Source organism: Anomaloglossus baeobatrachus, chromosome 10 (assembly GCF_048569485.1).
Source record: "Anomaloglossus baeobatrachus isolate aAnoBae1 chromosome 10, aAnoBae1.hap1, whole genome shotgun sequence".
Classification (NCBI taxonomy): Eukaryota; Metazoa; Chordata; class Amphibia; order Anura; family Aromobatidae; genus Anomaloglossus; species Anomaloglossus baeobatrachus.
Window position 1 is genome coordinate 117211946 of NC_134362.1, and position 27775 is coordinate 117239720.

The window sequence follows — 27775 nt, forward strand, 5'->3', positions numbered from 1 at the left end:
AGGTGAGTGCTGCTAAGAGCAGTTCTACTATTCATATGTGACGCCGTATGGCACATTTTATAAAAATATTTTAGTGTAGGACTGCCTCAAATGAGATTTGCCGTGACGTGGCGAGGCAGCTCAAGAAATTGTAATTTTTTGCCAAAAATCTCAAAAATTTTTATAATAAGTACAGTTTGGAATTTTTAGTGCTGAAGTACACATTTAGTGCTGGTTTTTTGTTTTTCTTCATTGAATTGGTCGGTGGCTGACCCCCACCAAGCTATGCACCCCAATTTGGAGTGTATTCCATCTGTCTAGATTTTGGCGGTTGGTGACTGTTCACATTGTCATCAGGCCTTGTCCACAGGCTATTTACTTCATGCAGCATTTGCTTGGACCTGTCCGCCCACAGCCATGACTCAGTCATGGGTACGGGAATGAAATAGACCAGGTGAGTGCTGCTAAGAGCAGTTCTACTATTCATATGTGACGCCGTATGGCACATTTTATAAAAATATTTTAGTGTAGGACTGCCTCAAATGAGATTTGCCGTGACGTGGCGAGGCAGCTCAAGAAATTGCAATTTTTTGCCAAAAATCTCAAAATTTTTTATAATAAGTACAGTTTGGAATTTTTAGTGCTGAAGTGCACATTTAGTGCTCTTTTTTTGTTTTTCTTCATTGAATTGGTCGGTGGCTGACCCCCACCAAGCTATGCATCCCAATTTGGGATGTATTCCATCTGTCTAGATTTTGGCGGTTGGTGACTGTTCACATTGTCATCAGGCCTTGTCCACAGGCTATTTACTTCATGCAGCATTTGCTTGGACCTGTCCGCCCACAGCCATGACTCAGTCATGGGTACGGGATTGAAATAGACCAGGTGAGTGCTGCTAAGAGCAGTTCTACTATTCATATGTGACGCCGTATGGCACATTTTATAAAAATATTTTAGTGTAGGACTGCCTCAAATGAGATTTGCCATGACGTGGCGAGGCAGCTCAAGAAATTGCAATTTTTTGCCAAAAATCTCAAAAATTTTTATAATAAGTACAGTTTGGAATTTTTAGTGCTGAAGTGCACATTTAGTGCTGGCTTTTTGCTTTTCTTCATTGAATTGGTCGGTGGCTGACCCCCACCAAGCTATGCACCCCAATTTGGGATGTATTCCATCTGTCTAGATTTTGGCGGTTGGTGACTGTTCACATTGTCATCAGGCCTTGTCCACAGGCTATTTACTTCATGCAGCATTTGCTTGGACCTGTCCCGCCCATAGCCATGACTCAGACATGGGCACGGGATTGAAATAGACCAGGTGATTGCTGCTAAGAGCAGTTCTACTATTCATATGTGACGCCGTATGGCACATTTTATAAAAATATTTTAGTGTAGGACGGCCTCAAATGAGATTTGCCGTGACGTGGCGAGGCAGCTCAAGAAATTGCAATTTTTTGCCAAAAATCTCAAAATTTTTTATAATAAGTACAGTTTGGAATGTTTAGTGCTGAAGTGCACATTTAGTGCTGGCTTTTTGTTTTTCTTCATTGAATTGGTCGGTGGCTGACCCCCACCAAGCTATGCACCCCAATTTGGGATGTATTCCATCTGTCTAGATTTTGGCGGTTGGTGACTGTTCACATTGTCATCAGGCCTTGTCCACAGGCTATTTACTTCATGCAGCATTTTCTTGGACCTGTCCCGCCCACAGCCATGACTCAGTCATGGGTACGGGATTGAAATAGACCAGGTGAGTGCTGCTAAGAGCAGTTCTACTATTCATATGTGACGCCGTATGGCACATTTTATAAAAATATTTTAGTGTAGGACTGCCTCAAATGAGATTTGCCGTGACGTGGCGAGGCAGCTCAAGAAATTGTAATTTTTTGCCAAAAATCTCAAAAATTTTTATAATAAGTACAGTTTGGAATTTTTAGTGCTGAAGTACACATTTAGTGCTGGTTTTTTGTTTTTCTTCATTGAATTGGTCGGTGGCTGACCCCCACCAAGCTATGCACCCCAATTTGGAGTGTATTCCATCTGTCTAGATTTTGGCGGTTGGTGACTGTTCACATTGTCATCAGGCCTTGTCCACAGGCTATTTACTTCATGCAGCATTTGCTTGGACCTGTCCGCCCACAGCCATGACTCAGTCATGGGTACGGGAATGAAATAGACCAGGTGAGTGCTGCTAAGAGCAGTTCTACTATTCATATGTGACGCCGTATGGCACATTTTATAAAAATATTTTAGTGTAGGACTGCCTCAAATGAGATTTGCCGTGACGTGGCGAGGCAGCTCAAGAAATTGCAATTTTTTGCCAAAAATCTCAAAATTTTTTATAATAAGTACAGTTTGGAATTTTTAGTGCTGAAGTGCACATTTAGTGCTCTTTTTTTGTTTTTCTTCATTGAATTGGTCGGTGGCTGACCCCCACCAAGCTATGCATCCCAATTTGGGATGTATTCCATCTGTCTAGATTTTGGCGGTTGGTGACTGTTCACATTGTCATCAGGCCTTGTCCACAGGCTATTTACTTCATGCAGCATTTGCTTGGACCTGTCCGCCCACAGCCATGACTCAGTCATGGGTACGGGATTGAAATAGACCAGGTGAGTGCTGCTAAGAGCAGTTCTACTATTCATATGTGACGCCGTATGGCACATTTTATAAAAATATTTTAGTGTAGGACTGCCTCAAATGAGATTTGCCATGACGTGGCGAGGCAGCTCAAGAAATTGCAATTTTTTGCCAAAAATCTCAAAAATTTTTATAATAAGTACAGTTTGGAATTTTTAGTGCTGAAGTGCACATTTAGTGCTGGCTTTTTGCTTTTCTTCATTGAATTGGTCGGTGGCTGACCCCCACCAAGCTATGCACCCCAATTTGGGATGTATTCCATCTGTCTAGATTTTGGCGGTTGGTGACTGTTCACATTGTCATCAGGCCTTGTCCACAGGCTATTTACTTCATGCAGCATTTGCTTGGACCTGTCCCGCCCATAGCCATGACTCAGACATGGGCACGGGATTGAAATAGACCAGGTGATTGCTGCTAAGAGCAGTTCTACTATTCATATGTGACGCCGTATGGCACATTTTATAAAAATATTTTAGTGTAGGACGGCCTCAAATGAGATTTGCCGTGACGTGGCGAGGCAGCTCAAGAAATTGCAATTTTTTGCCAAAAATCTCAAAATTTTTTATAATAAGTACAGTTTGGAATGTTTAGTGCTGAAGTGCACATTTAGTGCTGGCTTTTTGTTTTTCTTCATTGAATTGGTCGGTGGCTGACCCCCACCAAGCTATGCACCCCAATTTGGGATGTATTCCATCTGTCTAGATTTTGGCGGTTGGTGACTGTTCACATTGTCATCAGGCCTTGTCCACAGACTATTTACTTCATGCAGCATTTGCAGGTGAGTGCTGTTAAGAGTAGAGTTGAGCGCAGTTCGCGGTTCGAGGTTCTCCAGTTCTAGGCTCGAGTGATTTTGGGGCCTGTTCTAGATCGAACTAGAACTCGAGCTTTTTGCAAAAGCTCGATAGTTCTAGAATCGTTCGAGAACGGTTCTAGCAGCAAAAAAACAGCTAATTCCTAGCTGGCTTTCCACTGTAATAGTGTAAGTCACTCTGTGACTCACACTATTATGACATTTCAGTGTATAGTGTGCGGGAACAGCGCCTTCAGATCACTGCTGTTTGTATAATGGCGATAGCCATATATTTTTTTTTTACTTGTCTTCCTTCCCTAAGCACGCGCGTGTAGTGGGGCGGGCCAGCATGTCAGCCAATCCCAGACACACACACAGCTAAGTGGACTTTTAGCCAGAGAAGCAACGGCATGTGTGATAGGATGTCCATGTCACATGTCCCTGCATTATAAAACCGGACATTTTCCTCCAGCACGCCATTATCTGCCTTCTGCGTCCTTGGTGTCAGACATCACTGGCGCAGCTCCGTCCTAAATCCTATCGCCGATACAGCTGTATGCGCTCCATCCACAGCGCTGGACAGCTTAGGGAGAGCACTTTCTATCAGTCCTTTTAAGGGCTCGTACCAGCAGGGTCAGAGCCATAGGTGACAGGTCCTGAAAACAGAGACAGCGTCTGTGTAGCCAAGGTCAGGGATTTCGTCGCTGTACTTCCCCATTAGGAGGGAATGGAAAGACAGGCTTCCATTCCTCTACCCAGAGCCCCACAATCCTGGCACTGTACCCTCCTGTCCACTGCACATTCCAACTCATTATAACAAAGCCATTATACTAGCAAACACTCAGTGTACCTAGTGGCATCCTAAACGTGGCTATTGGACTTTGCTATAGTCCCACTAGTGCAAAGATATTTGCAGCATGTCTGCCTGCATTGCACACTCAAACTCTTTTTAACTAGGCCATTATACTAGCAAACAGTCAGTGTACCTAGTGGCATCCTAAACGTGGCTATTGGACTTTTGTCTAGTCCCACTAGTGCAAAGATATTTGCAGCACGTCTGCCTGCATTGCACACTCAAACTCATTGTTACTAAGCCATTATACTAGCAACCACTCAGTGTACCTAGTGGCATCCTAAACGTGGCTATTGGACTTTGCTATAGTCCCACTAGTGCAAAGATATTTGCAGCACGTCTGCCTGCATTGCACACTCAAACTCTTTTTAACTAAGCCATTATACTAGCAAACACTCAGTGTACCTAGTGGCATCCTAAACGTGGCTATTGGACTTTTGTCTAGTCCCACTAGTGCAAAGATATTTGCAGCACGTCTGCCTGCATTGCACACTCAAACTCTTTTTAACTAAGCCATTATACCAGCAAACACTCAGTGTACCTAGTGGCATCCTAAACGTGGCTATTGGACTTTGCTATAGTCCCACTAGTGCAAAGATATTTGCAGCACGTCTGCCTGCATTGCACACTCAAACTCTTTTTAATCAAGCCATTATACTAGCAAACACTCAGTGTACCTAGTGGCATCCTAAACGTGGCTATTGGACTTTGCTATAGTCCCACTAGTGCAAAGATATTTGCAGCACGTCTGCCTGCATTGCACACTCAAACTCTTTTTAACTAAGCCATTATACTAGCAAACACTCAGTGTACCTAGTGGCATCCTAAACGTGGCTATTGGACTTTTGTCTAGTCACACTAGTACAAAGATATTTGCAGCACGTCTGCCTGAATTGCACACTCAAACTCTTTTTAACTAAGCCATTATACTAGCAAACACTCAGTGTACCTAGTGGCATCCTAAACGTGGCTATTGGACTTTGCTATAGTCCCACTAGTGCAAAGATATTTGCAGCACGTCTGCCTGCATTGCACACTCAAACTCTTTTTAACTAAGCCATTATACTAGCAAACACTCAGTGTACCTAGTGGCATCCTAAACGTGGCTATTGGACTTTTGTCTAGTCACACTAGTGCAAAGATATTTGCAGTACGTCTGCATGACACCCTCCTGCTCTGTTTTTAATAAGCTATAATGATAGCAAAAAATACTGCCATTTAGTGGCATCATAGAACTGGCTGTTGTATTCCATTAGTGCCCCACTGTTGCCAAGCTATTTCTAGCACCTCTGCATGACACCCTCCTGCTCTGTTTTTAATAAGCTATAATGATAGCAAAAAATACTGCCATTTAGTGGCATCATAGAACTGGCTGTTGTATTCCATTAGTGCCCCACTGGTGCCAAGCTATTTCTAGCACCTCTGCATGACACCCTCCTGCTCTGTTTTTAATAAGCTATAATGATAGCAAAAAATACTGCCATTTAGTGGCATCATAGAACTGGCTGTTATATTCCATTAGTGCCCCACTGGTGCCAAGCTATTTCTAGCACCTCTGCATGACACCCTCCTGCTCTGTTTTTAATAAGCTATAATGATAGCAAAAAATACTGCCATTCAGTGGCATCATAGAACTGGCTGTTGTATTCCATTAGTGCCCCACTGGTGCCAAGCTATTTCTAGCACCTCTGCATGACACCCTCCTGCTCTGTTTTTAATAAGCTATAATGATAGCAAAAAATACTGCCATTTAGTGGCATCATAGAACTGGCTGTTGTATTCTATTAGTGCCCCACTGGTGCCAAGCTATTTCTAGCACCTCTGCATGACACCCTCCTGCTCTGTTTTTAATAAGCTATAATGATAGCAAAAAATACTGCAACTTAGTGGTATACAAAAAATGCCTGTAGGACTCCTTTATTGTGCCACTTGTGCCAAGCAATCTCAAGCACCTCTACATTCTACCCTCATGCACATTTTGCTATGCTAATTTTATAGCAAACTCAGGGAATTCCTTGCTGCATTTGATCATTAGGAGGGATAGAAAGTGAGGCTTCTTTTACTGTCCTGGTACCCACAGAACACGGCCACTGTACCCATCTGTCCACTTTTGCTACGCTATTAAATTTGCACAAAGAGCTGACTCTTTTTCTGCCTTCCTAAAATTGTCTGGAATACTAAGTTAGTGTTCCTTTGCTGCCAAGCAAGGTACAACACATGTGCATTCTACACTCCTTTCCATTTCTGGAATGCAATTATTAACTGCAGGTAGTCCAGGCAATCTGTGACGAAGGTGCAGGCGTGGATATAATGTAGTCTGCATCCAATGATGGTTCTCTCGATGTCTGACAGTTCAACAATACCTTCTGTTTCCACTTCCAAAACAAGTGATGACCTGCCAATCACACTCCCTGTTGCGGGTAAAGGAGTGGAAGTTCAGTGTGAAAAACCATGTGTGACTGCTGTCCCCACAGTCACAGAGGATGCAGAGCACGCAGATGCACTTGATGGGGCAGGCGGTGGTTGCACAGGCACGCTAGGCCGCATTGTAGCACAGTGAAATTCACATTGCGACTTATGCTTCATTTTAAGTCGTGTACAGGGTGGGCTCCCCAGTATGCAGCAAAACCAGGCAACAGGAAAAGGACTCTAGGCAGTTGGGTTGATAAATGTTTGTTTAACTTTACCAAAACAAACAATAAGAACCATGCATACAATTAAAATAATTGAACAATCTATTCTGTTGCCTACTACCTGCTAATCCCTCTGTGTAGCAGTAATTGTGTGTTTGTGCGTGTGTGTGTGTGTGTGTGCGAACACGACTTACCAGTGACGCATCACAAGAGCTTACAAGTTATCTACCTAAACATAGACAAAACACATGACCCCCCCTGAATACCCTTGTTAGCTGAAGCCTCACAGATATTGTAGATGATAACAGTGTGAATGCAAACCACACAGCTCTGCAACACAGTCATGGAAATCTTGAAAAGCAACAGTCAATGCAAACATGTGTTGCTGTCCCTCTATGATTTAAACTGTAAGTGACAATTTGACAGTGCAGAGGCAGCAAGTCTTATTGTCTATATAGTCGGCCTACCCAGAACAGATATGTGTTTTGCTAATAAAACAAAGTGTTGCGTGCCCGCATTATTGTCTGGGCACAGCCTACCGTACCCGGATACTGTGATGTCCAGTTGCCAGAAATACAGACTTTACGCTCCTCTCACGGTAAACAGTATAGACAGCACCGTAAGAATGTTGGTCTGTGGCACAGGATGCTGCTCACTGACGTTACAGTGCTCATCATCAAAGTACAACACAACTCCCTCACAATTGAACGAAGTGTTTCCGCGGTGGCTCCTTGCTGTAACACACACCTTTAGCTTTTCCTTCTGTTCATAGACAGCATCTCCAAGTCCACACCCGAAGAGCAATTTTAAATTGCTATAGTGACCAAAGGCAGATCCAAAAAAACAGCAGCCCCTTGTGTGTAGTCTGCAACAATGCATGCAATGAACGGCAAATAAGCATATTGCGTTGACAGTTGCTAAAGCTGAGCAATACACCTTCACGCTGTCAATTCATATCCATGTGATACTTCATGGAGGAAGTACTCAAAAGTGTGAGTTTTTGCCTTCTACTTACAGATTGTTGACAAATCTTACAGATTCCATGACTTGGGTGATCCTTTGCGATGTCCAAAAATTCACAGGCTAGGAAAGGCTTACAGCCCATGCGACCTGCATAGCCAACACGACATCTGCTCAGAGTCAAAGTTGTGGTCCAGGATTCAGTTGTTGACGTGCTTCCAGTACTTTGTCTCTGGCCAGGAAGATGCAACGTAACCTCGTCGTCAGTAGCATCCTCCTCCTCCTTCTCTGCTGACCTCATCGACTGGCTGACTTTGGTTTGACAGTAAGTGTTGTCTCCAACCTCATCAATAACCCTGTGTGTTTTCATTTCCCTCGTCCTGAGTCCTTCGAGACAACCTCTTCCTGCCCTGACCGAATAGTAAAGTTGTCATTCCAATCAGGTATCTGTGCTCCTCATCATGTTCCCCATTGTCTACACCAGGAGGATTTAATTTTTGGAAATGAGGGTGTAGATTAGGCACAGCACCTTCTTCATCGGGGCCTGGATCCCAGTCACAAAGCTTCAGGCTATCTGCGCAGATCATTTCCCCTGTCTCATGGAACTCGCTACCTCAACACGTTAGATTATATGCTACACACGCAAGCTTCAAACTGAATCTGAAAACTCATCTGTTCAGAAATGACTATAACCTTCAATGACACCACCACCATACGTACTTGACGCTCAACCTAAACAACTCCTACTGTCTCCTCCCAAAAATCCTTTAGAATGTAATCCTGCAAGGGCAGGGCCCTCTTCCTTCTGTACCAGTCTGTCTATAGTTACTTGTATATGTATTCTGTATGTAACCCCCTTCTCATGTACAGCACCATGGAATCAATGGTGCTCTATAAATCAATAATAATAAAAATAATAATAACTTCCTTGTCTGTACTCATTGCAGCTTTGGAGCAGACCTCTGATTCCCAGGCTATAGTGCGACTGAACAGCTATGCAAACTCAACCATCTCTGTCACCCCATACTCAGCAGGGCTGGTGGAAACTTGAGAGCTGTTAGGAAGCAAGTGCGATTGGATTGACACCACAGAGGAATGGAGTATTTGGGATCTTGAAATTGGGGTGGAGGAGAGGCCACTTTATGGAGCAATTCAGATCCATTGAAGCAGCTGCTGATTTGGCCTCATCTACATTTGTTAGCGATGGTCGTGTCCATGAAAAAAGGGATCATATCAGATTATCCATGGGAAGAAGTACACCTGTTCTTTTTGATGTTATTTGTTGTTACAAAACGGTGACGCCTTAAATGCAAGCAGCCTGCTGCGGTTTCAGTTGCGCCCAGGCATCAGCTGCCATTTAGGCCTGTGCCTCGGGTTGTCCAGCTGGCTGCTTTCTCCTCCACGTCTAAGTGTGGAGAGGCAGCTAGTGCGCATGCGTGTGCCGATTTACCCCAGCCGCAGCCTAACTCCAGTGTTTCGCCTAGTGAGTATGCTCAGCCTGACTGTGCCATTCCTGAGGTTAATATATATAAGAATAAGGCTGCACATCAAACTTAGATAATGGTATAATGCCTCAAGCATATGGAAAAATATTGGAATATACAATGAAAAATGCTACTTGCTAATTTGAACATGTGAATAATGAATTGCATACCTGCCATGAATATTAGGAAAAAGGAGATATTTAGCAATCGCATTGATCAATGTAACTGAGCCCCAAGGCCTCGTCAAGGCATATCTCTATATTGGGGTCCCTAGCTCTGTGACCCTAACTGTGTGTCATCTCATTGCAATTAAAAACTGCTATGGGTGGAGAGGGGTAACTAAGGACTTTCTTATATAGGAGATGGAAAAAACATGGCCGAAAGGGGCGGAGCTGTGTTCACATTCAGAAAAAAACTACATATAACTGAATAGGATAACTGAAGTGAGCACTAATATATATATATATGAGTGCAAGCCAAAAATTAGTTACATTGATCAATGCGATTGCTAAATATCTTTTTTTTCCTAATATTCATGGCAGGTATGCAATTCATTATTCACATGTTCAAATTAGCAAGTAGCATTTTTCATTGTATATTCCAATATTTTTCCATATGCTTGAGGCATTATACCATTATCTAAGTTTGATGTGCAGCCTTATTCTTATATATAGTATGTATTTTTGGCTTGCACTCATATATATATATATATATTAGTGCTCACTTCAGTTATCCTATTCAGTTATATGTAGTTTTTTTCTGAATGTGAACACAGCTCCGCCCCTTTCGGCCATGTTTTTTCCATCTCCTATATAAGAAAGTCCTTAGTTACCCCTCTCCACCCATAGCAGTTTTTAATTGCAATGAGATGACACACAGTTAGGGTCACAGAGCTAGGGACCCCAATATAGAGATATGCCTTGACGAGGCCTTGGGGCTCAGTTACATTGATCAATGCGATTGCTAAATATCTCCTTTTTGCTAATATTCATGGCAGGTATGCAATTCATTATTCACATGTTCAAATTAGCAAGTAGCATTTTTCATTGTATATTCCAATATTTTTCCATATGCTTGAGGCATTATACCATTATCTAAGTTTGATGTGCAGCCTTATTCTTATATATAGTATGTATTTTTGGCTTGCACTCATATATATATATATTAGTGCTCACTTCAGTTATCCTATTCAGTTATATGTAGTTTTTTTCTGAATGTGAACACAGCTCCGCCCCTTTCGGCCATGTTTTTTCCATCTCCTATATAAGAAAGTCCTTAGTTACCCCTCTCCACCCATAGCAGTTTTTAATTGCAATGAGATGACACACAGTTAGGGTCACAGAGCTAGGGACCCCAATATAGAGATATGCCTTGACGAGGCCTTGGGGCTCAGTTACATTGATCAATGCGATTGCTAAATATCTCCTTTTTCCTAATATTCATGGCAGGTATGCAATTCATTATTCACATGTTCAAATTAGCAAGTAGCATTTTTCATTGTATATTCCAATATTTTTCCATATGCTTGAGGCATTATACCATTATCTAAGTTTGATGTGCAGCCTTATTCTTATATATAGTATGTATTTTTGGCTTGCACTCATATATATATATATTAGTGCTCACTTCAGTTATCCTATTCAGTTATATGTAGTTTTTTTCTGAATGTGAACACAGCTCCGCCCCTTTCGGCCATGTTTTTTCCATCTCCTATATAAGAAAGTCCTTAGTTACCCCTCTCCACCCATAGCAGTTTTTAATTGCAATGAGATGACACACAGTTAGGGTCACAGAGCTAGGGACCCCAATATAGAGATATGCCTTGACGAGGCCTTGGGGCTCAGTTACATTGATCAATGCGATTGCTAAATATCTCCTTTTTCCTAATATTCATGGCAGGTATGCAATTCATTATTCACATGTTCAAATTAGCAAGTAGCATTTTTCATTGTATATTCCAATATTTTTCCATATGCTTGAGGCATTATACCATTATCTAAGTTTGATGTGCAGCCTTATTCTTATATATAGTATGTATTTTTGGCTTGCACTCATATATATATATATTAGTGCTCACTTCAGTTTTCCTATTCAGTTATATGTAGTTTTTTTCTGAATGTGAACACAGCTCCGCCCCTTTCGGCCATGTTTTTTCCATCTCCTATATAAGAAAGTCCTTAGTTACCCCTCTCCACCCATAGCAGTTTTTAATTGCAATGAGATGACACACAGTTAGGGTCACAGAGCTAGGGACCCCAATATAGAGATATGCCTTGACGAGGCCTTGGGGCTCAGTTACATTGATCAATGCGATTGCTAAATATCTCCTTTTTCCTAATATTCATGGCAGGTATGCAATTCATTATTCACATGTTCAAATTAGCAAGTAGCATTTTTCATTGTATATTCCAATATTTTTCCATATGCTTGAGGCATTATACCATTATCTAAGTTTGATGTGCAGCCTTATTCTTATATATAGTATGTATTTTTGGCTTGCACTCATATATATATATATTAGTGCTCACTTCAGTTATCCTATTCAGTTATATGTAGTTTTTTTCTGAATGTGAACACAGCTCCGCCCCTTTCGGCCATGTTTTTTCCATCTCCTATATAAGAAAGTCCTTAGTTACCCCTCTCCACCCATAGCAGTTTTTAATTGCAATGAGATGACACACAGTTAGGGTCACAGAGCTAGGGACCCCAATATAGAGATATGCCTTGACGAGGCCTTGGGGCTCAGTTACATTGATCAATGCGATTGCTAAATATCTCCTTTTTCCTAATATTCATGGCAGGTATGCAATTCATTATTCACATGTTCAAATTAGCAAGTAGCATTTTTCATTGTATATTCCAATATTTTTCCATATGCTTGAGGCATTACACCATTATCTAAGTTTGATGTGCAGCCTTATTCTTATATATAGTATGTATTTTTGGCTTGCACTCATATATATATATATTAGTGCTCACTTCAGTTATCCTATTCAATTCCTGAGGTTAAGTCTTCATTTCAGGCTACAGCGCATGCTCCCACACTTAGTGCGAAAAGCCTCTTTGCACAGGTACTTGCACTCCGTGCCGGGTCTAAGTCCTGTGTTGTGCCTAGACACCATGCTAAAGCTGATAGTCTTTTTTCAGAGACTGTATTTCATGCAACTGACCATGGTCAGGCACTTACTGCATCAGAAACTAGGTCCGGTAATGAACTCTTTGGCCCTGCCCCTGATGTGGGGGGCCCATTTAGACCACAGGGCATCAGGTGTCCTGACGATGTGGCCAGGCCACTCCCAAATGGCTTGCAGAGGCCCGCCCCTATGACTTGTCACCGCATTATTGATGGTCAGACGATGACTGGTGAGGTGTTTGGGTCATGACAGCCATGAGGTCATCATTGAAGTTGCGGTTCCAAATAGGACGCTAGTTATGCCACTCATGACGTATCACTCTGCTTTTGTCTCCAGGAGGTGCATTGTGGTCCACCCTGGTTTGGGGCGGACCCAGGTTATAAAAGGGGCTGGAGACAACAAGGAGGTGCGCAGTCTTCTATTATGCTCCGAAAGAGCACACCTCCATGTGTTGAACCCATTGCGGCTTTAGGCCAGAGGTAGGCAGGGATAGGGCGTCGATGCAGGCCGCCACCACAGTTGGTAACGCAGAACGGTTAAGACCAGCTCCTGTCCTACAAGTCCTGCTTGTGCAGCCCAGTGGCATTAACAGGCCTGCTGCTGCTGATGCGCCTGCTGTTCACAGGTGTGGCCCCAATGCACACGGTCAGCGTCTTGAATGGCCCCTGTGATGTTAACAGGGAGTTCCTGGGCTGGGTGGGCGTGTGGACCCTGTTACGCTAACAGGGCTCCCAGTCTCAAGATCCGAGTGGTATCTAACTTCGTTCAGGCTACTATTAGTTTCATAGCCACACAGCTCTGTATCCTCCACCGAACCTTCCAGTTGCCAACCTCTCCTTTTCCATCTGGGAGCACGGTGGACACTGACTGCTGATGGGGATATATACCTTTCTCTTTATTTTCTTATTAATTTACGTTATATAGCGGTAACATAGTATATACCACCTTATCCAAATCTGCCAGTCCCACCGTAACAGATGGTGTTTCTTCATCAATTGTTATTTTTGCTTAACCACCAAACCGACGGACCAAAACTTTTTTCCCCTTTCCAACACACCTGTTCCCCTTTTCACCCGCATCTGTCCTTTTTCAACTCATTTTGTATATGACCAAAAGTGCAACTCTGCAGGGACACCGTACTCAATGGCATCTCAGCACAACAGCCAGCCCTCGGTCCCTCAGATGTGGACAAGTAAAAGACCATTTCCTCCTATCCATGACAAAGCGTTGAGATTCACTCTGTGCAGCACTGGTGTTTAGTGGAAAAGCAGATCGAAGATTGCGTAACACCTTCTGAAGATACTCCTGTATACGTGCGTCCCTTTATATGGCAGGAATTATTTCGCCAAATTTTGTCTTGTACCGGGGATCTAACAGTGTGGCAACCCAGTAGTTAGCATTACTTCGAATTCCTACAATCCGAGGGTCATGTTGTAGGTAGTGCAGCAAGAAGACGCTCATGTGTCTTGTGCATCCAGGAGGACCAAGTCCTTGGTGTGTTGGTGGCAGAGAGGTGAGAATCGTGCCGCCTTCCTCTGCCCTCTCCCCCCAACCTCACACAACCGAAATGTGAGCAAGCTCTCACTCATCTGCTGAGTCTTCCATGCCCATCGCAAGTTCGTCCTCCATTTCTTCATGGCTCCTGCACCTTCCTCAACAATTTTTGCTGATACTATGCGCCCTTGTTAATCCCTATCCCCCACCATAACTGCTGCCTAGGTGCCGCTTACCGTATGGACCTTGTAGATTATTATCCCTTCTGCATATGACTCCTCCTGTACTTCCTCAACTTCCTCTTGGACCAATACCTGACTCCGAATAATGCTTACAGTGTGCTCCATCATGTAGATGACCAGAATTGTAACGCTGAGAATGGCATTGCCAGTGCTAAACATCTTCGTCGACATTTGTAAACTGTGTAGAAGGGTGCATAGGTCCTTGATCTGACACCACTCCAGCAGCGTGATCTGCACCACCTCTGGATCAAGTTAGCCCAGGGTATACGTCATACCGTATTTCAGCAGGGCTCTGCGGTGCTGCCACACACGCTGCAACATGTGCAGATTCCAATTCCTGCGTGTCGGAACATCGCATTTCCGGCGTTTAACCGCCAGACCCTAAGACTTCCGGAGCGATGACAGTTGTTGAACTGCTGGGTGCGAAGGATGAAAGTGAGCACACAGCAGCGTGCCCACTGCACAAGGCCATGTAGGCTGGGATGGTATTTTAAAAATTGCTGGACAACCAGGTTCAACACGTGAGCCATACAAGGCACGTGTGTCACATTGCCCTGAAGAAGGGTCGCAGACTGGTTTGCATCATTGTCGCACCCGACCTTCCCTGACTGCTGGTTGACTGTAGACAACCATTGATGAAACTCAGTCTCACTCTCCAGAGCTAACCGTCCACAATTCCTCAGCGGTGTCTCACATTTCCCCTACATTTCAAAGTAAACATTTGACCGCCTGATGGCCTTGAGCTCTGCTGCCAGCATAGTAAGGAGGTGTGTGGGATTCCTTGGGCGCAGTTACAAGGAAGGGTGGCCTGACCACACAGGGTTTGGGCCGAGGTGGAGGACCCACACGAGGTTGAGGAGGCAGAAGCAGTGGAGGAACTTGTACATACAGAAGAAGGATTGACACACAAGTCGTGGGGACAGCAAAACTTGTACAGCAAACCCTTCTCCATCTCTCACCATAGTTACCCAGTGCCCAGTCAGCAACATGTAACTCCCCTGTCCATGCTTACTGGTCCAAGTATCTGTGTTGAAATGCACCCTGTCACACACAGAGTTTCTCAAGGAATTGGTGAGGTTGTGTGCGACCTACTGTGGTAGCGCGGGCACGCCTTTCTTGGAGGAGTGACGACTGGCCATCGGCTCTTGGGGCACTGCAATGGGCATAAGGTCTCGAAAATCCTCGGTCTCAAAAGGGTGTAAAGGCAGCCTTTCTGTTGCCAACAAGTTGCAGATGATGAAACTCAACCTCGTAGGCATGTCTTGCCCTTCGAAAATCATGTAAAACACAGCGAGGGGACTCCAACCACAGTCTCTCTCGTTGCCACTAATTGGGCCACACACACCCCACTTGACTGGCATCAGTTGACCTCCCTTTTAAAAAATAAAAAGATGCTTTGCATGAAGCACTCTCAAAAATACGCGTGCCTTTCCCGTCCCCTGGCTGACCCAGGGGAAGAAAAGTCCTCTGAGAGCCATGACTTGTTCATCTTGGTTCTTTTAGAAACACAGCGAGGGGACTCCAACCACAGTCTCCCTCATTGCCACTAATTGGGCCACACACACCCCACTTGACTGGCATCAGTTGACCCCCCTTTTGAAAAAGAAAAAGATGCTTTGCATGAAGCACTCTCAAAAATACGCGTGCCTTTCCCCTCCCCTGGCTGACCCAGGGGAAGAAAAGTCCTCTGAGAGCCATGACTTGTTCATCTTGGTTCTTTTCGGAAACACAGCGAGGGGACTCCAACCACAGTCTCTCTCGTTGCCACTAATTGGGCCACACACACCCCACTTGACTGGCATCAGTTGACCCCCCTTTTGAAAAAGAAAAAGATGCTTTGCATGAAGCACTCTCAAAAATACGCGTGCCTTTCCCGTCCCCTGGTTGACCCAGGGGAAGAAAAGTCTTCTGAGAGCCATGACTTGTTCATCTTGGTTCTTTTCGGAAACACAGCGAGGGGACTCCAACCACAGTCTCTCTCGTTGCCAGTAATTGGGCCACACACACCCCACTTGACTGGCATCAGTTGACCCAATTTTCAAGATGAAAAAGATGCTTTGCATGAAGCACTCTCAAAAATACGCGTGCCTTTCCCGTCCCCTGGCTGACCCAGGGGAAGAAAAGTCTTCTGAGAGCCATGACTTGTTCATCTTGGTTCTTTTCGGAAACACAGCGAGGGGACTCCAACCACAGTCTCTCTCATTGCCACTAATTGGGCCGCACACACCCCACTTGACTGGCATCAGTTGACCCCCCTTTGAAAAAGAAAAAGATGCTTTGCATGAAGCACTCTCAAAAATACGCGTGCCTTTCCCGTCCCCTGGCTGACCCAGGGGAAGAAAAGTCCTCTGAGAGCCATGACTTGTTCATCTTGGTTCTTTTAGAAACACAGCGAGGGGACTCCAACCACAGTCTCCCTCATTGCCACTAATTGGGCCACACACACCCCACTTGACTGGCATCAGTTGACCCCCCTTTTGAAAAAGAAAAAGATGCTTTGCATGAAGCACTCTCAAAAATACGCGTGCCTTTCCCCTCCCCTGGCTGACCCAGGGGAAGAAAAGTCCTCTGAGAGCCATGACTTGTTCATCTTGGTTCTTTTCGGAAACACAGCGAGGGGACTCCAACCACAGTCTCTCTCGTTGCCACTAATTGGGCCACACACACCCCACTTGACTGGCATCAGTTGACCCCCCTTTTGAAAAAGAAAAAGATGCTTTGCATGAAGCACTCTCAAAAATACGCGTGCCTTTCCCGTCCCCTGGCTGACCCAGGGGAAGAAAAGTCTTCTGAGAGCCATGACTTGTTCATCTTGGTTCTTTTCGGAAACACAGCGAGGGGACTCCAACCACAGTCTCTCTCGTTGCCACTAATTGGGCCACACACACCCCACTTGACTGGCATCAGTTGACCCAATTTTCAAGATGAAAAAGATGCTTTGCATGAAGCACTCTCAAAAATACGCGTGCCTTTCACCTCCCCTGGCTGACCCAGGGGATGAAAAGTCCTCTGAGAGCCATGTCCACATTGTCAGTGGACAGACACGTGTGCTTATCTGCCAGCAGACCCTCAGCAGCACTGAAGACAGGTTTCGAGAGAACGCTGGCTGCAGGACACGACAAGATCCCCAAGGCGTATGTGGCGAGCTCAGGCAATTTATCAAGATTGGAAGCCTAAAATGAGCAGGGCTCAAGTTGCACAATAATGGAATCGATTTTTCCTTGCATATACTCATATATCTGTGTGTCCTCCTCTTTTTCCTTGTCCTGCTGTTTTGTTTTCGCATGAGTATATGTCCTTGTCACTTTCCCATGTGTTTGTGTTGTGTTGTGAGTTGTTTGTCACCTTTTGGACACCTTTGAGGGTGTTTTCTAGGTGTTTTTATGTGTTTGTGAATGCCTACCATTGTTTCCTATGCAGTTCGAGTTCGGTTCGTCGAACGTTCGACGAACCGAACTCGAACGGTAGCTCCGTTCGGCGAACCGACCTCGAGCCGAACCGGGACCGGTTCGCTCATCTCTAGTTAAGAGCAGTTCTACTATTCATATGTGACGCCGTATGGCACATTTTATAAAAATATTTTAGTGTAGGACTGCCTCAAATGAGATTTTCCGTGACGTGGCGAGGCAGCTCAAGAAATTCCAATTTTTTGCCAAAAATCTCAAAAATTTTTATAATAAGTACAGTTTGGAATTTTTAGTGCTGAAGTGCACATTTAGTGCTGGCTTTTTGTTTTTCTTCATTGAATTGGTCGGTGGCTGGCCCCCACCAAGCTATGCACCCCAATTTGGGATGTATTCCATCTGTCTAGATTTTGGCGGTTGGTGACTGTTCACATTGTCATCAGGCCTTGTCCACAGGCTATTTACTTCATGCAGCATTTGCTTGGACCTGTCCCGCCCACAGCCATGACTCAGTCATGGGTATGGGATTGAAATAGACCAGGTGAGTGCTGCTAAGAGCAGTTCTACTATTCATATGTGACGCCGTATGGCACATTTTATAAAAATATTTTAGTGTAGGACTGCCTCAAATAAGATTTGCCGTGACGTGGCGAGGCAGCTCAAGAAATTGCAATTTTTTGCCAATAATCTCAAAATTTTTTATAATAAGTACAGTTTGGAATTTTTAGTGCTGAAGTGCACATTTAGTGCTGGCTTTTTGCTTTTCTTCATTGAATTGGTTGGTGGCTGACCCCCACCAAGCTATGCACCCCAATTTGGGATGGATTCCATCTGTCTATATTTTGGCGGTTTGTGACTGTTTACATTGTCATCAGGCCTTGTCCACAGGCTATTTACTTTATGCAGCATTTGCTTGGACCTGTCCCGCCCACAGCCATGACTCAGTCATGGGTACGGGATTGAAATAGACCAGGTGACTGCTGCTAAGAGCAGTTCTACTATTTATATGTGACGCCGTATGGCACATTTTATAAAAATATTTTAGTGTAGGACTGCCTCAAATGAGATTTGCCGTGACATGGCGAGGCAGCTCAAGAAATTGCAATTTTTTGCCAAAAATCTCAAAAAATTTTATAATAGGTACAGTTTGGAATTTTTAGTGCTGAAGTGCACATTTAGTGCTGGCTTTTTGTTTTTCTTCATTGAATTGGTCGGTGGCTGACCCCCACCAAGCTATGCACCCCAATTTGGGATGTATTCCATCTGTCTAGATTTTGGCGGTTGGTGACTGTTCACATTGTCATCAGGCCTTGTCCACAGGCTATTTACTTCATGCAGCATTTGCTTGGACCTGTCCCGCCCACAGCCATGACTTAGTCATGAGTACGGGATTGAAATAGACCAGGTGAGTGCTGCTAAGAGCAGTTCTACTATTCATATGTGACGCCGTATGGCACACTTTATAAAAATATTTTACTGTAGGACTGCCTCAAATGAGATTTGCCGTGACGTGGCGAGGCAGCTCAAGAAATTGCAATTTTTTGCCAAAAATCTCAAAATGTTTTATAATAAGTACAGTTTGGAATTTTTAGTGCTGAAGTGTACATTTAGTGCTGGCTTTTTGTTTTTCTTCATTGAATTGGTCGGTGGCTGACCCCCACCAAGCTATGCACCCCAATTTGGGATGTATTCCATCTGTCTATATTTTGGCGGTTGGTGACTGTTCACATTGTCATCAGGCCTTGTCCACAGGCTATTTACTTCATGCAGCATTTGCTTGGACCTGTCCCGCCCACAGCCATAACTCAGTCATAGGTACGGGATTGAAATAGACCAGGTGAGTGCTGCTAAGAGCAGTTCTACTATTCATATGTGACGCCGTATGGAACATTTTATAAAAATATTTTAGTGTAGGACTGCCTCAAATGAGATTTGCCGTGACGTGGCGAGGCAGCTCAAGAAATTGCAATTTTTTGCCAAAAATCTCAAATTTTTTTATAATAAGTACAGTTTGGAATTTTTAGTGCTGAAGTGCACATTTAGTGCTGGCTTTTTGTTTTTCTTCATTGAATTGGTCGGTGGCTGACCCCCACCAAGTTATGCACCCCAATTTGGGATGTATTCCATCTGTCTAGATTTTAGCGGTTGGTGACTGTTCACATTGTCATCAGGCCTTGTCCACAGGCTATTTACTTCATGCAGCATTTGCTTGGACCTGTCCCGCTCACAGCCATGACTCAGTCATGGGTACGGGATTGAAATAGACCAGGTGAGTGCTGCTAAGAGCAGTTCTACTATTCATATGTGACGCCATATGGCACATTTTATAAAAATATTTTAGTGTAGGACTGCCTCAAATGAGATTTGCCGTGACGTGGCGAGGCAGCTCAAGAAATTGCAATTTTTTGCCAAAAATCTCAAAATGTTTTATAATAAGTACAGTTTGGAATTTTTAGTGCTGAAGTGCACATTTAGTGCTGGCTTTTTGTTTCTCTTCATTGAATTGGTCGGTGGCTGACCCCCACCAAGCTATGCACCCCAATTTGGGATGTATTCCATCTGTCTAGATTTTGGCGGTTGGTGACTGTTCACATTGTCATCAGGCCTTGTCCACAGGCTATTTACTTCATGCAGCATTTGCTTGGACCTGTCCCGCCCACAGCCATAACTCAGTCATGGGTACGGGATTGAAATAGACCAGGTGAGTGCTGCTAAGAGCAGTTCTACTATTCATATGTGACGCCGTATGGAACATTTTATAAAAATATTTTAGTGTAGGACTGCCTCAAATGAGATTTGCCGTGACGTGGCGAGGCAGCTCAAGAAATTGCAATTTTTTGCCAAAAATCTCAAAATTTTTTATAATAAGTACAGTTTGGAATTTTTAGTGCTGAAGTGCACATTTAGTGCTGGCTTTTTGTTTTTTCTCAAGTTCTTTTAAAGGCTGGTTGATCCAGATAGGGACCGCCATAAGTATAGTATTAGTTATATTACTAGCCATTCTGGTTTGTGTAATTCCGTGTTTAAAGAAAATATTTTTCAAAACAGCTGAAGTCACATTAGGAGGGACCTTTCCTTTACTCGAAACAGAAGACCTAAGTATGACAGACGATATGTCCATAAAGACTAAAGGCCCTGTCACACACAGAGATAAAACTGCAGCAGGTCTGTGGTTGCAGTGAAATTGTGGACAATCAGTGCCAGGTTTGTGGCTGTGTACAAATGGAACAATATGTCCATGATTTCACTGCAACCACAGATCTGCCAAAGATTTATTTCTGTGTGTGACACGGCCTTAACACGACCCTTTCCCCCAGTTACAAAACGACTCTGCTAGAATAAACAGAAGAAGAGAGGACTTAGGGGTGCTTTACACGCTGCGACATCGCTGCCGATATATAGGGGTCACGTCGTAAGTGACGCACATCCGGCGCCTGTAGCAACAATGCAGCGTGTGACACAAATGAGCGACGATCAACGAGTGCAAAAATGTGCAAAATCGTTGCTCGTTGACACGTCGTTCAGTTCCATAATATCGGTGCTGCTGCAGGTACGATGTTGTTTGTCGTTCCTGTGGCATCACACATTGCTATTTGTGACGCTGCTGGAACGACAAACATCTCCTTACCTGCGTCCACCGGAAAAGTAGGAAGGAAGTAGGTGGGCAGCATGTTTCGGCTGCTCAGCTCTGCCCCTCCTTTTCTATTGGGCGGCGGTTCAGTGACGCTGCTGTGATGTCGCTGTGACGCTGAACGAACCGCCCCCTTAGAAAGGAGGCGGTTCGCCGGTCACAGCGGTGTCACAGAGCAGGTATGTGCATGTGACACTGCCATAGCAATAATGTTCGCTACGGCAGTGATCACCACATATCGGCCGTACGATGGGGGCGGGTGCCATCGCGCTCGACATCGCTATCCGATGCTAGCGATGTCGCAGCGTGTAAAGCGGCTCTTAGAGAACCTTGGGACATGGGAAAGCCCCACTACAAAGGGTGAGGACTCGTCTAGGAATCCGTGGTCTCAAACCGGTGACGAAAACCCTTACCTTCTCTGCCCATGCCTCAACGTTCAGTTAGGCTGGTCTTTCGCTCAGATATCTCTACCTCTCTTCCTAAGGGAACACAGTACCCTTAGTATCCGGAAATGGCAGAAATAAGTCTTTAGGGGGATACTGTTGAGGATAAGAATTAAATAACCAAAAATACTTAATTAATTAATACTTAGCCATTTCAAAGACTCAGGTATATAGTTTACTAGATGTAAACTAACACACATATTTATGCATGCTTTTGTTTCTTACTTACATATATATACACATTGCATATTCAGTGTTTTTTCCTTAATACAATATATATATATAAGCACATGTAACCTAAAGATGGCTGCCACATCCTGTCTACACCCAAGATGATGAACAAAGGAGAATTCCTAAAGTTTGGACTGACTAATCCAGCAGAGACTATGCAAACTCCTATACGTCTTGAGCCCTGACCTGCAATACTTGATTGGACTATACTCTTGTATACACCCATACTATAAAAAGCTTTGGCTTGGAAATAAACGAGCAGTAGCTCTAGCGTCCGTCATGGAGAAGGTTCATAACTGATATAGTGCCTGTTATTGCTCTTTCTCGCTGTGCACACATGACAATATAATTCGGACATGGCAGTCAGACCTTAAGAGATCCATTATAATCTCACCTCAACAAGAGGAAGGAGGATCAGGCTGAGGATTCGATGGCCCAGCCTCTGGGCTACTCAAGTCTGTCTGTGTGGACCCTTGGGATTTGCTACTCGACAAGTAACTGGAGACATTTTCTGCTACCAACTCGTTACCTGTTCCCACTCTTCAGGGAGCAAGAGTGGTTTCCCACATGGAACAGAAAATTGAGATAGGAAGGCAGAGGTAGATAAAGCACGAACCTTTCCCTTTGGCTTGATCAAACTGCTTGGGCGACCACCACTTTCACTACCACCTCGTTCACGGCCCTTACCACCTCTTTTTCCAATTTTTTTGAGTTTGATTATTGATAGCAATTTTTTTTTTTACACTTACACTAGTTTTTTTTTAGTAGTAGGGTACTATGGAGTTTATGTACACTATGAAACCAACACAAGGACACAACTGTGCTGGTATGAGTTGAGATGGTGGCTGACAGGTACTACACTACACCCGTTGTTTTGGAAATTTTGGGACCTTTTTTAAGAATTAGCAAAACTTATCCCTAGTAGAAAAGACACAATGTAGCAGTGTTGGGATTGTTGATTAATTAGTAGCAGATGTCAGGACAGCTTTAAATCTCTCCCTGCCTCTGAAAAAGCTCTCCCTATATCAGACACTGCACTAACATACCATATGCAGCACTAATAAGAGGATTTTTTTTTTCTTTAAAGATGGATCACTCTCACCTAACAAAGCACTGCACTAATACTGGCCCTATAGCTAGGTCCGCATTCACTGTTTTGCAGCCTGGTGATTTATGGAGCTGGTGGCAGCTACTGACTACTGGCTTTAGCTCTTAGAAGGCTATTTACCGTGTTTCCCCGAAAGTAAGGCCCTGTCTTACATTAATTTTACCCCCAAAAGTCCCACCCTGCCTTACTTTCGGGGGAGGCCTTACATTGGAAAAAAAAAATAACAATTTCCCCCTCCCCCCTCCCCCCTGCAGCCTCCCCATTGTTTGAGAGTCCGGCATCCACCCCATCCTCCCCCCTGCAGCCTCCCCATTGTTTGAGAGTCCGGCATGCACCCCATCCTCCCCCCTGCAGCCTCCCCATTGTTTGAGAGTCCGGAATCCACCCACCCCATCCTCCCCCCTGCAGCCTCCCCATTGTTTGAGAGTCCGGCATCCACCCCATCCTCCCCCCTGCAGCCTCCCCATTGTTTGAGAGTCCGGCATGCACCCCATCCTCCCCCCTAGAGCCTCCCCATTGTTTGAGAGTCCGGAATCCACCCACCCCATCCTCCCCCCTGCAGCCTCCCCATTGTTTGAGAGTCCGGAATCCACCCCATCCTCCCCCCTGCAGCCTCCCCATACAGTGGTTCTGCCCCCCACTCTGCCACCACACACACTGACACATACGGTACCGGTACAGACCCACACGGCACCCACACACATATCGTACCGGTACCGTGTACACACACACACACACTCTGACACATACAGCCCCAATACACATACCGTACACACACAGAGAGAGAGTTTCGGAACTTACCGTTACTTTCCTTCTGCCGGGGACGCCGGGGACGCTGGACCAATGGGAGCGAGCCTGCAGGCGGTGACGTCGCGGCTGATTCGGCCAATCAGCTGCGAGCCGGCTGACTGGCCAATCACAGCTCGAGCTGATGGCCAGCAGGGAGCCTGTGACGAACAGGCTGATCGGCCAATCAGCATCAAGCAGGAAGAGCGTTGACCCGGGACGCGCCGCAGGCCGGCGAGATTGCGGGGGCCATTCACCGGAGGAGGTATACATTACGCCGCGACCACCACCCATAGGCGGCCTTACATTCCCCGGGCACCCCCGCTACCCTGCCTTACAATCGGGGGGTGCCCTACATTGGCGGACCCCCCCGAAACCCCCACCCTGCCTTACTTTCGGGGGGGTCCTACTTTCGGGGAAACACGGTAGGAGTTTGCAGCACAAACGCTATCACTTACAAGGCACTGCACTGTTATTGGCCCCATAGCTGGGTCCTCATTGACAGATTTGCGGTCTGGCAATTATGGAGCTGCTAGCAGCTACTGGACACTGTCTTCAGCCCTTAGAAGGACTATTTATTAGTTGGATCTACGCATGCTCTCCCGCACACATTGTCCTCCCCTCTGTGACCTCATTTTGTGATGTCTTGTGGGCTGTGCTAAAACGTCAGAAAAATTAGGTAATTCTAGTTTTTCACATTTCTTTGCCCCTGGGCCACACAGGTGAGAGATATTAGCGTCATATTTTATTTCTCGATTTTTCATTTGCATGGATATCAAACACATCTAGCATGATTTTATTGGCCAATACCTTTTTGTTGGGATACAAGCTATCACCCAGCAGGGTAAGACAGTTCTCTGCATTCAGTACTTAGCCCGGATTCCAACAATATGCTTTTTATGTTTCTAGTATGAACTTGGTACCTAAACACTGGGTTCATAGCATTTTTTCTTGAAAGAATAAAGAAATGTCTTTCTGTGCACAACTTTTCCCTCAGGTTGCTCCATCCCCCTGGTCGTAAATACCACACTCTCAGGTCGATCAGATAAGGTCATCATAGTTAAGCTGGTGTCACACACAGCGACAACGACGTCGCTGCTACGTCACCATTTTCTGTGACGTTGCAGTGACGTCCCGTCGCTGTCGCTGTGTGTGACATCCAGCAACGACCTGGCCCCTGCTGTGAGGTCGCCGGTCGTTGCTGAATGTCCAGCTTCATTTTTTGGTCGTCACTCTCCCTCTGTGACACACACATCGCTGTGTGTGACAGCGAGAGAGCGACGAAATGAAGCGAGCAGGAGCCGGCACTGGCAGCTGCGGTAAGCTGTAACCAGCGTAAACATCGGGTAACCAAGGGAAGACCTTTCCCTGGTTACCCGATATTTACCTTCGTTACCAGCCTCCGCTCTTGCTGCCAGTGCCGGCTCCTGCTCTGTGCACATGTGGCTGCAGTACGCATCGGGTAATTAACCCGATGTATACTGTAGCAAGGAGAGCAAGGAGCCAGCGCTAAGCAGTGCGCGCGGCTCCCTGCTCTCTGCACTGTGACATGTAGCTGCAGCACACATCGGGTTAATTAACCCGATGTATACTGTAGCAAGGAGAGCAAGGAGCCAGCGCTAAGCAGTGCGCGCGGCTCCCTGCTCTCTGCACTGTGACATGTAGCTGCAGCACACATCGGGTTAATTAACCCGATGTGTACTGTACCTAGGAGAGCAAGGAGCCAGCGCTAAGCGCGGCTCCCTGCTCTCTGCACATGTAGCACAGCGACGTTATGATCGCTGCTTCTGCTGTGTTTGACAGCTAAGCAGCGATCATAACAGCGACTTACAAGGTCGCTGTTACGTCACCGAAAATGGTGACGTAACAGCGACGTCATTGTCGCTGTCGCTTAGTGTGAACCCAGCTTTACACTCATCACTGTGCTAGTGCTGGAGTGGGGAGTGGTATAAGGGACCTTAAGAGTTTTAACATGACACCTCCCCCTTTTTGAGCTAGCATGGGAAATTGATTTGGTAATTGTCTCCAAAGCCTACCTCACTGGCATCCCCCTGCCAGGACAGCCCATCAGCGTTACCATGCTCACTACCCTTCTTATGTTGTATGGTAAAATCAAACTGCTGTAGAGCCAAGCTCCACCACAGTACCTTACTATTGTCGCCGGCTACCCGGTGCAGCCAGCTGACAGGGTTGTGGTCTGTTTCTATGGTGAAGTTGTGTCCATATAGGTAGGACTGCAGCTTCCGCAGGGCCCACACTATAGCGAAGCACTCCTTCTCCACAGTGGCGTAGGCCACTTCTCAGGGTAAGAGCTTGCAGCTGAGAAACACAACTGGATGCTTTTTTCCCTAACCGTTTACCTGGCTGAGTTCTGCACCCAGGCCAAATTCACTGGCATCTGTCTGAACTATGAACCATTGGGTGTAGTCCAGGGCTTGTAGGATTGGAGAACTGGTGAGTGCAGCTTTCAACACTCTGAAGGAGTGCTTGCTGTGCCCAAGAAGGACATCACCTGCTTCTTTGACTTGGGGGTAGGCCAGGAGGTGATGGCATCATTCTTGCCTGGCTCTGGTTTCACAGTTCCGCCACCCACTTGGTGTCCGAGGTAATGCACCTCCGTGATGCCGATCTGACACTTCCCTGGCTTTATAGTCAGACGAGTGCTTTGGATCCACCTGAGCATCTTCTCCAGGTGCCCCAGGTGTTCCTCCCAAGTGGGAAAAGATAGCAATGTCATCCAGGCAAGCAACAGCCAACCCTCTTAGTTCCTCGAGCAGCTATTTGATCAATCGCTGGAAAGTGTCAGGAGCATTTCAGCTTGAATCCCCAGGAAGGTGGACCTTTCTTGTGCTTCCTTGGACAATGGAATCTGCCAGTACCCTCGACTCAGGTCCATGATTGTCAAGTACCGGGCCCCAGCTAAGCAATCCAGCAGCTCATCGATGCGTGGTATTGGGTATGCATCGGGTGCTGTGATGGCATTTAGCCTCCTGTATTCCATGCAAAACCGGGTTGTCAGGTCCTTTTTTGGAACCAAAACTACAGGGGAGGACTATGCACTTTTGGACTTCCGGATCACCCCCAGGGCTAGCATTTCATCAATCTCCCTTATTATGTCCTTATGTACCTCTAGGGAGACACAGTTTGGGGGTTGACGGATGGGGAGATGACTCCCTGTTTCCACCTGATGGGTGGCTTGCAACATCTTCCCTGGGATATTCGTGAAGGTCGTCAGGTAGACCGGAATGCCTCCCGCAACTGAGACCATTGGTTCACGGATAGCTGTGGGTTGAATTCCGCCTCCTCAATAGACCCTCCATCCCAGGCCAATGTGAGCAAGTCCACTAAGCCTTTGCCCACTCGGAAAGGCTACACACAGGAAGGATGAAGGCTTCTCGGTCATGATGCGTTTTCATTGTGTTCACATGGGAGACCTTTCGTGACCACGTAGTTTACGTCATTGAGGTACTAATGGACCCTCCCAGGCCGTCTGAAGCTTGTTCTGGGTCATTAGGACTAGGACCCACATCTTCTAACCTACTTCGTACATCTGGTCCCGAGCATGTTGGTCATACCACAGCTTCTGGCTGGCCTGGACCTGCACCATATTCTCACGCACCAGCATTTTGTTACAGACGCGTATGACATACTCCCCAAACGGACACTTCTGGGGAGTTCTTTCCTCTTCCCAGGATTCCCTTACCAGACCAAGAGGCTCATGGACTCATCTGCCATACAGGAGCTTGAAGGGGGAGAACCCGGTTGAGGCCTGTGGTACCTCTCAGTAAGCAAAGAGCAGGTGTGGGAGGTACCGCTCCCAATCGCGTCCATGTGACTCAACCAGCATCTTAAGCATCTGCTTAAGGGTACCATTAAATCGCTCACACAAACCATTGGTCTGTGGATGATAGGAGCATGATACCAGATGCTGCACCTGCATTTTCTTACAGAGAGCCTCTATTTA

At 45.5% G+C, this 27775-nt stretch overlaps 1 protein-coding gene across 2 annotated transcripts in view; it reads right to left on the reverse strand.

Moving 5' to 3' along the window:
* Nucleotides 1-27775, reverse strand: part of SPON1 (spondin 1) — a 2596838-nt gene that overhangs the window by 1408650 nt on the left and 1160413 nt on the right. The window lies entirely within an intron of this gene.